Source organism: Eucalyptus grandis, chromosome 8, assembly GCF_016545825.1.
Source record: "Eucalyptus grandis isolate ANBG69807.140 chromosome 8, ASM1654582v1, whole genome shotgun sequence".
In the NCBI taxonomy this organism is placed as follows: Eukaryota; Viridiplantae; Streptophyta; class Magnoliopsida; order Myrtales; family Myrtaceae; genus Eucalyptus; species Eucalyptus grandis.
The window spans coordinates 71,904,033-71,920,744 of record NC_052619.1 but is presented as its reverse complement, the minus strand read 5'-3'; the positions used below and the strand labels follow the sequence as shown (position 1 = coordinate 71,920,744).

The 16,712-nt window shown below is 38.5% G+C and overlaps 2 pseudogenes; one reads left to right on the top strand and one right to left on the bottom strand.

Annotated features, from left to right (window-relative positions):
* The first annotated feature begins 815 nt into the window (after nucleotides 1–815).
* Nucleotides 816–2,812, top strand: LOC120286724 (annotated as a pseudogene).
* A 1,205-nt stretch (nucleotides 2,813–4,017) lies between these two features.
* LOC120287055 lies at nucleotides 4,018–6,321 on the bottom strand (annotated as a pseudogene).
* Nucleotides 6,322–16,712: the final 10,391 nt, after the last annotated feature.

Genomic DNA, 16,712 nt, shown 5'->3' with positions numbered 1-16,712 from the left:
AAGCTCAAGAGATCGATGAAGGGTTTTAATGAGTCCGCAGCGGGAATCGTAATGGAGGTCCGTCGAGGACTAACGTCTCAGAGGAGGCTCAAAATTAGGGTTTTCAGGGTCAAGCTCAATCTTCACTCTTCTTTGGTTGCCTTAACCACGAGATGTTTCATTCCTTGGTTTAGCAAAGTTGAGCATGCAGTGACCCACAGTTCAATTAGCTTTCACTCCAGAAGTTCTCTATGTGAATATAGTTTGAGGTTAAAAATGTTGCAACCACTCTCCTTCTAAGCACCATACGCTCCTGTCAATATCGATTGACCTCTTGTGAGTTTGGCAGGAAGTACTCATGTCCACAGAATTTCTTGAAAATAATTAACACTTTTGTCGTAAAGAACGTAGGGTAAAAGGAGAAATTCTACTTCTCGACATCCTACTTTTACCTCTTCGAAATTATGCGATTAATACCACACGATACGACTTGACGATCCTATCTCGCATGGCACGTGTTATTGTCAAAGGTATGATTTTGATTTTTTGACAATCAAAGCAACGTCAATCCCCATTCAAGATTGATGTACTATGTCGAGGAACCATAAAAAAGATATGTTCTCTCTGAGGACGGCTCACCCACATGGGGTCTGACCCCACCAAAGACTTGGTGGATGTTGTGGATTTCATGCTTTTGATTCGGGCCAAAACTCATATCTCCTTATCTTCTCTCGCCCCTTGACTGTCCACCAAACACTCTCGTGTATCTTTGCCCTCATCAATCATCCACGCGCACAAACAGACGAACGCAACAATATCTCTCGGCCCTCCTCTTTTTCTTTCATTCTCCCTCCACCTCTTGATACTCTATTTCTCTTGTTCTCTTAATTGTGAAAATTACTCTTGAACTTGTCTGTTTGTCCTCTCAGCGTGGCCTGAGATGGGCATTTTTCAAAATTAAACATTGCTGCTTGGTTTAGAGACTTCACTTGTTGAGGTTGATAGGTGAAGAAGAAGAAGAAGAAGAAGAAGAAGAAGATGAAGATACAGTGTGATGTGTGCGAGAGAGCGCCGGCGACAGTGATATGTTGCGCGGATGAAGCTGCGCTGTGTGAGAAATGTGATGTGGAGATTCACGCAGCGAACAAACTCGCGAGCAAGCACCAGAGGCTTCTCCTCAACTGCCTCTCCAACAAACTCCCTCCCTGTGACATTTGCCGGGTACTTCCCTTATTTAATGCGTTGGTCGATGTTGATTTACCTTTAAAATTGTTCTTTTTGTTCTGTGTTCTTAATGGGAAATCTGGTTTAGAACTAATCTTGTTTGTAAGCAATTTGAAGCTGATGAAATAAATATTGAGAAAGTTGCTTATTCTGTATGAAGTAACTAGTTGGTTATTCTATTATCTTAAGCTTTTAGTTCATAAAGAAAGTTGCTTATCATAGCTATCGATGATTATTTTCTCTGTCCGGATAAATATTCACAGATCAATCTCTCTGGCTAAATTTAGCAGCTGCTTATTGCTCAATTTTGACGATTCAATCCTTCTCTTTTTGTCTGAAGAGCATGATGACCCTGATGTGCATTATAATGAATGGCAAATCCTTATAGTTAGCTGATGATGACCATGTTGTGATTACCGATTTAACACCCTACTATGGCCACAATTTAGTTCTTTGGGGGCCCTGTGAATTTTGCGCAATTAGAAAGACTTAAAATGGCCTAACAAAATTGAACTACTTTGTCCTTTTGGCTTTCTGACTTCTGCAGGATTCTGTGGTAATTCAAAGGTGATACAAGCCACAAAATTGTTTTCCACTCTAGTTTCTCGATCTCATGATAACTTTGACATACAGGAGAAGGCGGCGTTCATCTTCTGTGTCGAAGACCGAGCTCTCTTCTGTCAGGACTGTGATGAACCAATCCATTCCGCGGGGAGCCTCTCTGCGAACCACCAGAGGTTCCTAGCCACCGGCATTAAGGTGGCTCTAAGATCTAGATGTGCCAAGGACGGTGACAAAACCCCTCCAAGCCACCGAACCAGAGCTCTCAACCAGTTAAAACACCCCACCAACAGCTTTCCATCTCAACTTCGCCATGGGGCGTCGATGACCTGTTGCAGTTAACGGATTTTGAATCTTCTGACAAGGTGAGATAAAGTGTGATCACTTTGGACTATATATGCTAATAATGCTCTGAACTTGGGTTTCTGGTGATTCGTCGCACTCCCAAAAATTTAACTCATTGTTCTGTTATTTCTAGAGCTCGTTTTGATTTGTAAATTTCTTGCAGAAAGAGCAGCTAGAGTTTGGAGAGCTAGAGTGGCTTGCAGACATGGGGCTTTTCAGTGATCACGTCCCTCAAGAAGCGGCTGAAGTTCCCAGCTGCCGATGCCACAGTCGAGCAACTACACTTCCTCCAGGACCTCCAAATTCAATGTCTCACACAAGAAGCCGAGGATTGAAATCCCAGACGATGATGAGGAGCACTTCACCGTCCCTGATCTCGGATGAGAATAGAGGAGTTAACTTTGAGGGTAGTGGTTGATAGGTTTGATCATAGTCTGGTGTGTTGGTACATAGATACGCGTATATATTTACATATGCACGCGTAATGCATGTACAACTTAAAGTAACTGTTGAACTGCTATAGAAGTCGTCCTTAATGTCATGGGTTAGAAGAAATAGACAGGTCTTTCTTCCACTAGATTTCCTTTCTTTTTCTTTGTTAGAATTACACTTAAAATTTGTGGCTATGTATTAAAAGTATCCGCTTATGCATTACTTTGTGACGACGATGAGTCGAGCTTATGCATGGGTGAAATTTACAACAGCGTCGCTATACCCATCTTCTGAATGAGTCTGCAGTTAAATTCAGACAGGATAGCCACTTTGTGTGGCTGCTCATCGCACTCTTCGAAAATAACATTGGATGGACCAAACGTTGCCATATGATCACTCACGCTAAGGCATGCCCCTGAAGCATGAGGAATCATCAACAGCAGTGAGGCTTGGTTTCATGCAGGGTCTATCTAATCTTTTCCCAAAAATTATGGCAGGTTGATTCTTCTTTGATCGATTCCTAAATACTTTTGAGGCTAAATGGAGATAGTTCGCCATTGGATACATTGGCTAGCATGGATGTGGATTTGGAGTGAATTAGGACAGGAAAAGTAACTTCAAATCTATCTAACACACTTTCAAATAGTGAATTTAACTAGTATTCACATCATTTAGCGACTTTGTATGACAGAAATTATGTAATGTTTCCTAGTTTGTAATATTGTCATGTCACTAGGAACTTTCCAAATGGAGAAGTAACTTTAGATCTATGAATTTAACAGCTCTTATGCGAGGTTAGTGATTGTGCATACAGAAATTTAAATTACATATTCAGTGTGATCAATAGATTTTCAAAGGAAAAGTAACTTTAAATCCATTATACACAGCCATTTCTAAGAATGGTTGCTGTGAAAAGTAATGTGAAAAGTAACAGGAATAAGTACAATTTTCTCTTTGTTTGGTAACATCCAAGAACAAAAGGTAATGTTTTCAACACCTTAATTGCGAGTAACTTAGCATGAAAACTTATTAACCAGTTAAGAAGATTACTTGCCAATCACCGAAACAAGTTGTCTGTTCTTGTGGCTTTATCTGATCCAACGGTCTCCATAATGGAGACGGATTGAGATCATCTTTTCCTTTTAATGCGATTTAAGTGAGAGATGGCCCAAAAATCGCAAGATAATAGATAATACTCAGGACCTCAGGCCAGGCCAGGCAATACCAGTGGTTTAGATACAATGTTAATCAAGTAAATATCCTCCTTATTCCACTATCTTTTTGTGATTCTGTACTGATGAGAAGTCATAACCACTACTCCAGGTTTAAAAAAAAGAAGAAAAAGAGATATGAAACCTCATAATTGCCGTGATCTGAGAAGTTGTTTTCATATAGTCTTTTCACCAACACTGCCTCAAAGTTGCATGATCAATAACCAACTTCAACATAGTAAATTTAAGAGGGGAATTAAAGAAGTTAACTGTACAAGAATCATAAAAAATGCTACCAAACGGACTCTTTCCACTCAAAAAATTACACGATTCAGTTCAGAAAAGCCAGTTGAGACTAATATTGCCAAGCCATGAGAAAAGTGGGAACTGTGCGAAAGCAATGAAGAGCAAGAGGTAGTGCAGCCTACTTGCATCGTAACTTCTCACCTCTGCAGAAAGGACTCTCTTCATCGTCTTCACCAAGAAAATGCCCATACACAAGCAGGCCAATGGCATCATAACAAAGTACATGTATCTTAAGATAATTTTCCCAATAATAGCCAAGCACAACCCTGCGAACGAGTACCCGGCATATGCCACAATGTCCAGCAAAGGTGGCTCGACACCACCCAGAGAAAGCAACGTGACTTTCAGCAACATTACTTGCAGAGACCAGCCAAGCAATCCTTTGACAAACAACCATTGCAATGCTTCTGGGCTAAACCTGAAAAAACCCCTTATTAATGTCTACCAAGAAGCTTGGGCAATGCGAAATATCAGTCCAAAGCAAGATGAATGCTAGCATTATTTGCGTGAAAGCAATTATGGGAAATCCAGGAAAGAACTTGTCTCCAAGGAGAAATTGATAATGTCTAAGAAACAGAAGAATGCAAACTTCAACATCCGAAAAGGCAATACATACTGGCCCTGAAGTCCCAACAATAAGCCAGCAAGAACAACATAGGTGCCAAAAGCCATGAATGGGATGTACAAGTCCGGCGCATTGATATCATAAATAGGGGTTTGTATGAGAGCCTTCCTCCCACCGGTTCCATTATTCGTGTCCAGTGACCTGAAGAAAGGAATACACAAAGCAGATCGATGAAAGGATGAACAAGAGTTACCAATGACGACTGCCCAATGACGACATCACTTACTCTGTGAAGGAATGGGAATAAAACCACCTTCAACTTGTTCCTCACGTATTGATCATTTACTTGAAAATAATACTGGGGATTAGAAAAGTACCTACTAATCTGCTCGCACAGAAAGCAAAATCCAAAAGACGCCAAACGAAACTCGTCAGATAAAAATATATACAGAGGTTGCAGAATAATAGTATACTACATCAAAAATTTCATCTCAGCAATGCATAAGTCAACCGTCCTTCAAATCAACAAGAAACAACTAAAAGTTTTGATTTGAGCAACTCATGAGCTTCCTTCTTGCCATTATTGCAATCCACTTAAAACAGAGGACTACCAGGCATCGTTCAATGGAAAGAAAAGAAAAAAAAATTCAGATGTAGCTCCAAAGGCAAGCAACAACCAAACGGGTTACAACTTTTCAGTGCAATACTCACGTTGCTTTGCACATACTCAGAGCTTGATCCCAAAAATTTCTCCCCATATGCACCAAGGCCACCTCGAATAAGTCCAGGACCAGCTCCATAAAGAGCATCTTCGAACGGGTTAGGCTGAGAACGTGTCGATGGCGTAGGTGCCCCAGGCTGCAGCCGTGGATTGACGTACATAACTGCAGAAGAGGCAACTTCTGTCAACCTGAGCCATGCCAAAGCCTTAGGTAAACAATCGCCACAAGTCAAACCGACATAAATAGGCTATCTATTTCTTTCAGGCACAAGCCATTTGCTTTCCTAAATTCATATGCGGCAAAAATCGCGTCGCAAAAAGTCGAATTCACTTCTTAAATCAGCTTGCCAAATCCCCGGATCATTCAAATGCCACGGCCTTTTTCCCCTCGGGATGCAGTCCATGTGATTTACCATCACGCAAGCATTGCCGCGTCGAATCCGTCGACTGGCTAGAAACAAACCTAGCATGGAAACGACATATCCCCTCATTGTCTAACAAGAAAGGATCATACCAAACGATCATACAAACCCCGATATGCACGACAGACAAATGCTCTCGATAGCTTCCATGGCCTGAGACCTTCACTGTTACCAGTGTCAAGAATAACAATGCATGACTCATTCAAATTCCAAAACGAGTGATGCGTTGTTTGTTATTCTTAACAACCAGAACCCATCCTAAACCATAACTAAACTAATCATGCAAACGAAGTGGACATGAATGCAGGCGATCGAAAGGACACCAAACTCGAGCAAAACATAGACACGTGAAAATCGCTCGTAGACGAGGGAGCAGGGAGCAACCTGGACCTGGAACTCGAGCGGCGGAGAATCGATCGGTGGCGACGCGGGACGTCGGCAAGTCGATCGGCGATTGAGATGCGGTCGTTCGAGGACTCGCCGGCGGTGGGGAAAAGCTCGAGCTTGAGAGAACGAACGCGTCTAAGGGGGAAGAAGAAGAAGAAGAAGGGGGAGGGAAATTGCCGGGAAGCTTGCACGTGTGCACCGCCATTGAATCTTTCTTTGCGCGCCATCATCATCCGCCCAATCGGAGGCTGACAGGTGGACCTCCACGCTCCTTCGCATGGGAACGATAAAGAAAAATAAAATGTGAATACCGCTCGCCGACACTTGGGGAGGAAGGTACTTTTTCTTTCGACCTTTTTATATTCTTTCTAAAATTCCAAAATGAAAAATAAATATCCCAAAATGATATATAATTGTTATATAATACATAATTTTTATATAATACATGTATATGATTTACTCACCATTTTTATATAATTAAAAGGTTAGGCTCGAATTCGTAAGAGTTTAATAGATTTATGATTTTTTTTATAATTTTCTCCAAAAGAAAAGTTGCCCAGATAGGATCCTTGGAAAAATCTTTATTATTAGGATCTTATTAAATTATATGGAAACAAAATCCGTGAACATGCTTATATGGTAGGTGCATTTGTTAAGACACGCAAAAAGCTACATTATCGAAATTAAAGTTTCTGTTTTTTTTTTTAATTAAAATGAAATTCCCACGAAAATAATGTATAATTTTTTTTTTTTTGGTAAGTGAAAATAATGTATAATTTGATTAATAAGATAGAGAAAAAAATTAAAGAATGGGAAGTTAAATATTTTTTTCTTTGACAATATTTATTTTGATAGTTAATTGGTTTTGTCACTAATTTAGCTCTTTCGTTTCACAGCTTTCCAAGGAGCCTGAGGTCTCTCTTTCCTTAAGCTGCCTCTGCCAGCTAAGCTTCATTCTGTATAAATTCCTATCCATCCCGTTCTCTATCTACTACAACAAATTTTCATATTTTTTTATCAGTGGGTGAGAATCCAAAAAAAAGAAAACTCGAATGGCGACTTCAAGTTTCAAGAGGCTGGTGGCGATGGCGGTGGCGGCGATGATCATCTTTGCCTTATTCGCCGCACAATTAGCACATGGTGATCGTTGCAATGACTACATCAATCGAATATGCAGACAAGAATGTGCCGGCGCCAAGCCTTTCTACCCGTGTTAGAAGGAGTGCGCACGCAGTGAAACGTGCCCTCCTCCCGCTGCCATTGACGCCGGCAAGTCCCCCGCCTTAAAGTCCAATAATACACCAATCTTATCTCGAAAAATCTTTATTAGATCGAGCTTATTCGTTACCGGATGAATATTCCAAAATTCTCTTTTTTTTGTTCATCTTAATCATGAATTAAATTCATAGAATATATTTCGTTCGTTCATCTTGTCTAGATTTATTGGATTATACATTATAATTTCTTTTGGTAAAATCTTGCAGATCCAGTGAAGCTTAAAGATTAAGCAAGCGCATGCTCCGGAGGAATAATTCCACTCTATGTTTTGAAATAAATAATTGCCAGAATAAATGTATAAATTTGGAATATAATGTGATCCTGGCGATGTGATATTATATTTTTTTGCTTGTGTTGTGACTAATGCAATACTTATGCCATCGGTCTGAAACTTATGGAATTTATAACTAATTATTTATAGGAAAAGTTTACCCAATGGAATAATATCCTAAAATGTCTATTTTGTCAAGATAATATACCATTTATAGAGGGTTACATTCAAAAGGTGATTTTGTTAATCTTGTCATTTTAAATCACATACCATATTATGTAAGGTACTGAAAAATGGCGATTTTGTAAATTTCATAGTTTTAAATACCACATTTTTAACAAGACGGGAAAAAGAAAGGTTGTAATGGAAATTTTTATGTGTGGCATGGAAGATTCGCCGCCACAAGAAGCATCATCAAGAAAAGCAAGTCCCAATCGTGACAAATAATTTTAATCCATATAAATATATTATGACAGAATCTCCTTTTCAGTAATTTTTACAATGAGATGAGTGCCCTGGGATTCCCAAAATTTGTTGTGGAAGTACAATTGGGTCTTGTCAAATTAGCACAATCAAGTTCTTCCGTTATTTCGTCCATGCTGTGTAATGAAAGAAATAAAAGATAAGATTGAAGGCACTAAACCTTTAAGGACTGAAACGAGTTTAACTGCCAATCAACCCAAGGGCCATTTTTGGGAAAATCATTCATACCTATTTCACTTTTATCAATTCACTTCCAAACTTTTTAATTGTGCCAATTGAATCTTGAACATTTTACGTTTTGTTAATTGAGTTCAACAAACCAATTCTAGTCAAGAATACATGAACGCCAGCTCGTGGCACGACCGACACCGACATGAATGATTTTAATAATTTTTAAATATTTTTCAAATTATTTATTTATTCTTTCAATTTTTTCCCTCTTTTTACAACTTTGGGTAGTGATGGTAAGCCGTGCCTTATAAGATGGCCAGATTACTAATCAAAAATTGACCGAATAGACTCAATTGGGAAAATGTGATAAGGTTTGGGATTCAATTGACAAAACGTGAAAATATTTATGATTTAATTGGCACAACTTAAAAGTTCATTATTAAATTAACAAAAATGTAATAAATTTACAACTTTGTCGATAATTGTCCCCTGGCCATGCACCGTAGGCCATGGCCAAACTACCTGCATAAATCTATAGACCGAGCAAGGGGAGTGGTGGTGAGCATCCAAGACTGAATTTGGAGACAAAACTTGCCACAATGTAAATGAAGAACAAATGAGCAAATAATGTGATCATTTTGATGGACCAAATTACCTAATGGATTTTTTTTTCCTAATATGCTAAAATGGCTATTTTGTCAATATAACATGGCATCTATAAAGGATAATTTAAAATGATGATTTTATTATAATTTTTAAATTATAAATCTCATTTTGACTCTACCGCAAATTGACAATTCTGTAAATTTTAATTGTTTTAAAGAGACTCAAATTCCAAAATAGTTACATACTTAATCCGGAGGGTACACAAAGGGCTTAGCTTTATTCGGGATGATCATCTGAGTTATCTATTGACTCCTCTTTAGCCACTGACCATCTTCACCCAATGTCATACGAAAGACAAGAATCGGAAATGAAAATTATTTTTCTCCATGCTCCAACTGTTTTCATGGAAAGAATCGAGTTATGGGAACAGATTTCCTCAGTTAGTATGCATTACCGACTACCATGGCTTTGCTTGGGAGATTTTAATGAAATATTAAATCACTGGGAGAAAGTGGGTAAGTACAGAGCTAAAACTTATAGGTTAACTGCATTCAGAGACTTTGTCAATCAATGCTCCTTGATGGACCTGGAATGTAAGGGGTGCTCCTTCACCTGGTCAAACAAACGTGAGGGAGAAAATCTGGTGAAAAAGAGACTAGATAGGGCTTTTCGCTCGCTTCAGTGGAGAATTACCTACCTAGAGGCTAAATGCATTGCACTCCCGGCGATAGGCTCAGATCATACTCCTCTCCTGTTATCCCTGGCTCAACCAAAGAGCAAAAAAAGAAAGCAATTTAAGTATGAAGCATATTGGACTGACGATGTAGAAAGCAAAAACATAGTCACAGATACTTGGAATGACCCTACTACAAAGGATCTTAACCTGGTGGACAAACTGAAGCAAGTACAGCAGAAGTTGATACAGTGGAGCAAGAGCAAATTCGGCCATGCAAAGAAGAGGGTCACCTGGCTAAAAGGTGAACTCCAGAACCTGATGAACAGCACACAAATCACTGGAGAATCAGCTCAACAGAATGAGATTACTAAAGAAATTGATAAGTTATGGCGTCAAGAGGAGATGTATTGGGGTATGCGGTTGAGAATCAGCTGGATAAAGTGGGGCGATAGAAATACACGATTTTTTCATGCGACGACAATTCAGAGGAGAAGTAGAAACCAGATAACAATGTTGAAAAATGAGAGTGAAGTATGGGTTCGAGGGGAAAAGCAGATACAGGGGATGAGAGCATAGTTTTACAAAAATCTATATACATCAGTGGGCTCCCACAATTGGCAACCTATCATACAACTCATTCCTACTTTAGTACATGACCAGATGAATCATACCTTGATGGCTCCACTTACCGAGGAGGAAATCACCACAGCTATGCAGCAACTGGGAGCTTTCAAGGCACCCGGTCCTGACGGGTTCCATGGCATCTTCTACAAAGAGCACTGGTCAGCAATCTCCAAGGAGATCTTTCAAGAAATACAACTATTCTTCAACTCTGGTCATCTAGATCCCGCATTAAACAGAACACTCATCACACTGATTCCCAAAGTCCCACAGCCTGAAAAACTGGAGCAGTATCGCCTATCAGTCTCTACAATTTCTTATATAAAATAATCTCCAAAGTACTCACAAACAGGCTCAAACCAATTCTACCACACATCATTGCAGAGGAACAGAGTGCTTTTGTGGGAGGCGGGCGGTCGGGATAATATGCGATGGTTCGGGGAGGTGCTACATAGACTACGAACCAGCAACAGGAAGAAAAAATTTCAAGCAGTTTTAAAACTAGATATGCAAAAGGCGTACGATCGCATCGAGTGAGATTTTCTTAAAGCCTATCTAACAAAATTAGGTTTCTGTGACCTATGGATACAGAGGATCATGCAATGTGTGAGCACAGTATCTTTCAGCATAAATTTAAATGGATAGCCTTTACCTCTCTTTAAACCTACTCGTGGCTTACGCCAAGGAGACCCTCTCTCACCTTACCTATTTATCATTGTGGCCAATGTGCTATCCATCCTCATGAAGAAAGCTGTTCGGGAAGGTTCACTTACCGGAATCAAGTTGAACAACCACCGCCCCACTCGTCCCATCTACTTTTTGCCGATGATTCCATCTTCTTCCGCATGGAACAATTGTAGAATGTCGAACTTGGCTAGTATCTTAAATCAATCTTTTTTGCCTCGGTCGGGCAATTAATCTCAACAAATCGGTATCTACTTTAGCAAAGGATGTCCTACGGCTCTAAAGAGAAACATGGCATCAGCCCTTCAAGTACCAGAAATCACAAAGACAGCAAGTATTTAGGCATACCTTCAGACCGGGGCAATCCAAGAAGGACATGTTCGCATGGATCTTAGCTCGGGTTAACTCCAAACTGACATTTGGAAGGAAAAACTGTTATCAAAAGCAAGAAAGGAAATACTTCAAAGCAGATAATACAAGCAATCCCTCAATATGCTATGTCAATATTCAAAATTCCTATATCGATTTGCAAAGCAATTGAGAGAAAGGTTGCATCGTTTTGGTGGAAAAGCAATGAGAAAAAGGCTAGCATTCACTAGAAGAAGTGGGATTTGTTAAAAACCAGGAAGAGTGAAGGGGGTTTGGGTTTTAGGGATTTACAGACTTTCAACACAGCAATGCTAGCAAAACAGATGTGGCGCATAATTAAAAATCCAGACTCTCTGTTAACTAAATTATTGAAAGGGCTGTATTACTCACATGGTGACTTCTGGCATGCTGGCAGAGGATCACGGCCCTCGTGGGGTTGGCAGAGTATCATCAAGGCAAGGGATTCGGTTGCTCCTCAGGTCATGCACAAGATAGGCAATGGAAAAAAAAACATCAATTAGAATAGAGAGATGGCTAAAAAGTGGCCCCATAGGAGGCCCAAAAGTAACAAACCAAGAACCGGGCAAAGTCTCGGATCTTATAAATCCAAGTATAGGCACATGGAACGAACCTCTTCCACACTCTATGTTTGACGAAAGAAGGGTACGGAAATTTTAGCCACACCCATTGGCTTACCCGATGAAGAGGATCAACTGGTATGGATGCACACAAAATCAGGAAATTATTCAGTAAAGAGCGGTTATTTTATATTCAGGAACGCCTCTGATTTATCAGAGAATACACAAGCAACCTCATCTTACACAGCCAATCCCAACCTCTGGAAATACATTTGGCAGTCCACAACCCCACCCAAAATAAAAAATTTCCTCTGGAACGCATGTAACAATGCCCTAGCAACAATGGAAAATTTGCACTACCGAACGATCGTACCTTCTCCTTTATGCCCCCTTTGCAAACAGGAAGCAGAAACGCTTGAGCACACTTTTCTCCTCTGCCCATGGACAGCCAAGGTATGGAATTCAGCCCCTCTGCATCTACGGACTGATGTTCTGAGTGTTATTTTCTCTCATATGAAATAGTAAATCAAATGATGATGTTCTTGAAAAAAAAAAAAAAATAACAGAGATGCAAAGAGGCCATGGAAGTTTATGTGTTTTCCAATTAAAAGAAAAACATTTATTAGATTTATAATCTAAAAGATGGCGAGATACATGAAATTTGAAACTTGATAATGGAAAATAGTCACATTAATGTGAATTCTGTCCACAAAACTGAATTACAGGGCATACCGCTTGAATTTCAATCCATGCTTGAGGCATGATTGATCAGCTAAAATTGCCTATTTTGTCAAGATAATATACCATTTATAAAAGGGTTACTTTAAAAAGGTGATTTTGTCAATCTTACCATTTTAAATCACATACCTTATTATGTAGGCTCTCGAAAAAATGGCGATTTTGTAAATTTTCATAGTTTTAAATGGCACCTATATAATAAGGAGGGAAAAAAATTCAAATAAGAGCTTGAAGTAAACCATATTTCAAATAAGAACTCGAAATGACCATATCAATTTTAAAGCGAGCCTAAACTCACTATTTAGTGAAGGGCAATTTTGTTTTTTGAATTTTTATTTTTTTTCTTTCCAAAAACCAAAATATATATATATTTTTAAAAAAATAGATGAACATATACTAGAAAGATACTCCCTTTTGCCTATGGCAGCCGGGTTGCCGGTACTTGGGCAAGGGCCGACAATCCTTGTTGACCAGAGGTGAGGGCTAGCCAAAGACGGGAGAGGGCGACAATATGGGAGCCCTCTCCTAGATCTTGGAGAGGGTTGCTTGCCCTCGCCTCGCTTGGCAAGCGTCGCCGGCTTGAGGTTTATAAAGAGTGCCTTGACTAGAGAAAATTGAACTCTCCTCTTTTTATATTTGGTCAAGAATTTATAGCTTTCGCATGTACTAAACTGAGGTTAGGCATGTGAACAAACGGTGCGGGATGCCCTATCGTTTTCCACGTGTACTGAATTGAGGTTCCCTTTCTATCCGGGAAGAGGAACATCAAATCATCATTCAGCAAGGTCTCCTCTTGTCATGTTCTATCCCTCAGCTTCTGAATTTCTCTCTTTCGCTCTCATTTTCTTTTTTTCTTTCGCTCTCATTTTCTTTCGTTCTATTTTATTAACAATTGTACAGTTTCCATTAAAGCTTTAGGGACGTACGGTTGATTGATGAGAAGTGTCACTACAAACTCGACCAAATTGATGAGTTTCAGTAAGGTCTGAAAAGAATTTCAAAAAAATGCTGCTCAGAAATGTAAAACAGAAAAATGCTTGTGCAGAATAATTCATGTTTAAATATAGAGCAGAAAAGGCGAAAAGAGCGAGGCAATGGACAATGAAAAAATAAAAATTTGTGACAAGTCTCCGTTCATAAAAGTGGTGAGTGAGAATAATCTATTTTTCATCGCTAAACTAATTTTTGATTTGGGGTAGCATTAAAAATTGGAAAAAAGAAAAATCTAATTTTCTAATTAAAAAGACAGGTCTTGCTCAGAAGTTCATATTTCTTCTTCTGTCAGTGCAGTAGTTGCGACAGGTCTCATTATGGATTTCCTCCTTCCCCATGGCGTGAGACCATTCAAACGTCTCATTACGTTCGTTCTGAAAATCCTCATTTCAATAAACCGCGTCACAAAATGGGTGAAAAATTAAGAGTCGTTAAAGAGTATGTATTATAACCATCCTGTTTTTATTTTAAAATTATTTTTCTACTTCAAATTTTTTTAAAGAGAAATCCATTCGGTAGAAATATTTCAGTTTTTTTTTTTTTTTTCTTTGGAGGAACCGCTTTGGTGACAACCACCACGTAAACCCTGGTATCGCTAACGGGGAAACCACCACCCCGACACCACGCATCAATCACCTAATAGCCTGCCAGCCTCCTTGCCACTTGCGTCACAAGGGCTTCGAACTCATGACTTTCCCTCAAAGGACTGAAGCCTACCCAGCGGAGCCACCACGACAGGTGGTAATATTTCATTTTTTTCGTAAGGAAGAACTACCCGGAAGGGTAGGAAATATTCCTACTTCCCTAGAGTTCTTCCTTCTAAGAGGGTTGGCACAAAAGCAGCAAATATTGAAATTAATAGCAAAGAAGGCTAGGCTCCTCGAATGGAATACTGCTTTCGATATTGCACTAGAAAAGAGCAAAGTTTTCCACACGGTTTAAGCAAAAGCCATTATTAAAGGCATCCGTGCATTAGCGACGATTACTAAGTGGATCCGGTACTCTCAGATGCTCTTTCCATGCTTTCTTTGAGACAAGACCAATCCTATGTTGAAAGCCTGGATAGATGGAAAAGAAGTTTCAAGCTTGGAATAGATTTTTATTCAAAAATAGATTTGGAATAGAAATCAGAAATAAAAACTTTTTACTGTTCTTTTTTGGAATAGAAATTAAAGTAAAAACTATTTTCATCGTTTGTCTTCACTACTAGCCGGTCACCCATCTGTTGCCACCGACCACCATCCATCGTTCTTCAGCCGTCGTTGTCGCCGCCGGTCACCGATTGTTGTTGCCGGTCGCCGTCGCCGAGAGAAAAATTTTGTGTCATTTTCAAACAAATTTCTATTCTAGGAGTAGAAATTTTGTGTCATTATTAAATGGATATTTTTGCTTAGAAACTCATCCAAAAATAGAAATAGAAAAATCTATTTCTCTTCTAGAAGAAATCAATTTCTAGCAAGAATAGTTATAATTCACGCCCTAAATCGACGTAAAAAATTGAACTGGTTTTATTAATCCTTTTGGTACTACATGAAGAATTTTTCTAAGCAATATAACTTTAGTCATCTATTTTGAAGATAAAAACTTGATGCATCATGGAATCGCGTGTTTTTAAGTTGAGCAAACTTAGACCAAAACAAAAAACAAAAAGTTGAGCAAACAATTATTTCTTTTATTTTATACGTTTTAAAAAAGAAAAAGTCTGGAATATCTTTCATGAAGTTATTGGTCAGGAAAGAGCAAGGACTATACTCCTAGTCAATAGTATTGTTTAATGGATTAACATCATGAAAAATTCAAGACTAGTATATATATATATATATATATATTGCTTATCTTGGAACCACCGTACAACCGACAAGCGATGGCGCAAATCAAGGGAGCACTAGCGCGGGGGCCCATCTCCCATGGCACTCCACTTAAGTCGCACAAATGGGGGTGCGGAGGTTTGAACCCCTCCCCTCCCGAATGAGGGGGTAGAGCGCAAACCAGCGCATCCACCGGGGTGGGTCTCAAGACTAGTATATTAGTACTATGAAAATCTTAAATTGATACATTGCAAAAAATTTAATTCAATAAAAATTCTAGATTGGTACACCTATAACAAATTTACTCTCTATTGATTTCCGTTAAATTTTATTATTAAATTGCTAAGTCAAATGACACGTGGCAATTGATGGCTCTACCAATTTGGGGTTTCGCAATATTAATCCAATTTAATGGAGGGTGACTAATATACCGATTTAGGATTTTTTATGGTCAAAAAAATATATTTGAGTAAATTTGTTACATGTATACTAATTTGGAATTTTATTATCAAAAAATTAATTTAAAATAAATTTATCAGTGTTTTTGAGTTTTTTGTAATATTAATTTTTATTTAATTAAATCATTATATTAGTGAAAATTGAGTTGAGGTTTGTGGAGAGAACATGGAGAGATCTTGCAAATTAACGAAGATGGATTACACTAGAGCTGCATCCTACCCAATTGACACACTAAATGATGGCAAAACAGGCACTGATGGATGGGTAGCACTAATCAACAGGTGTTGCACTGTCGCTGAAAAGCCTTCACTTTTACAACAAAGGGTTAATATTTTGAAAAATCTCAAACTGGTACAATGATAAATTTACTATAAATTATTTTTTGTCAAACTCCAAATTGGTACACCTTTGACAAATTTACCTCAAATTGATAAATTTACCCTCTGTTAATTTCCGTTGAATTTTACTGTCAAATTATCAATTTAATGACATGTGACAATTAAGCGGGGTATATCGGTTTGAGATTTTACCATTCATTTGTCAGTTATGCAATTTTTGTAATTTTTGTGGTATTAATCCAATTTAATTAAAAGGCATATTGTCACAAATGTATTAGTTTGGAGTTTTTTGTGGTCGAATAAATTAGTTTGTGGTAAATTTGTTACAAGTATACCATTTTAGGGTTTTTTTTATTATCATTTGAGATAAATTTATCACAGATATACCAATTTGAAATTTTTCATGATTACAAAAATAGTTTTGGGTAAATTTTTAACATGTATACTATTTTGAGTTTTTTAGGGCATTAACCTTATAACAAAAAC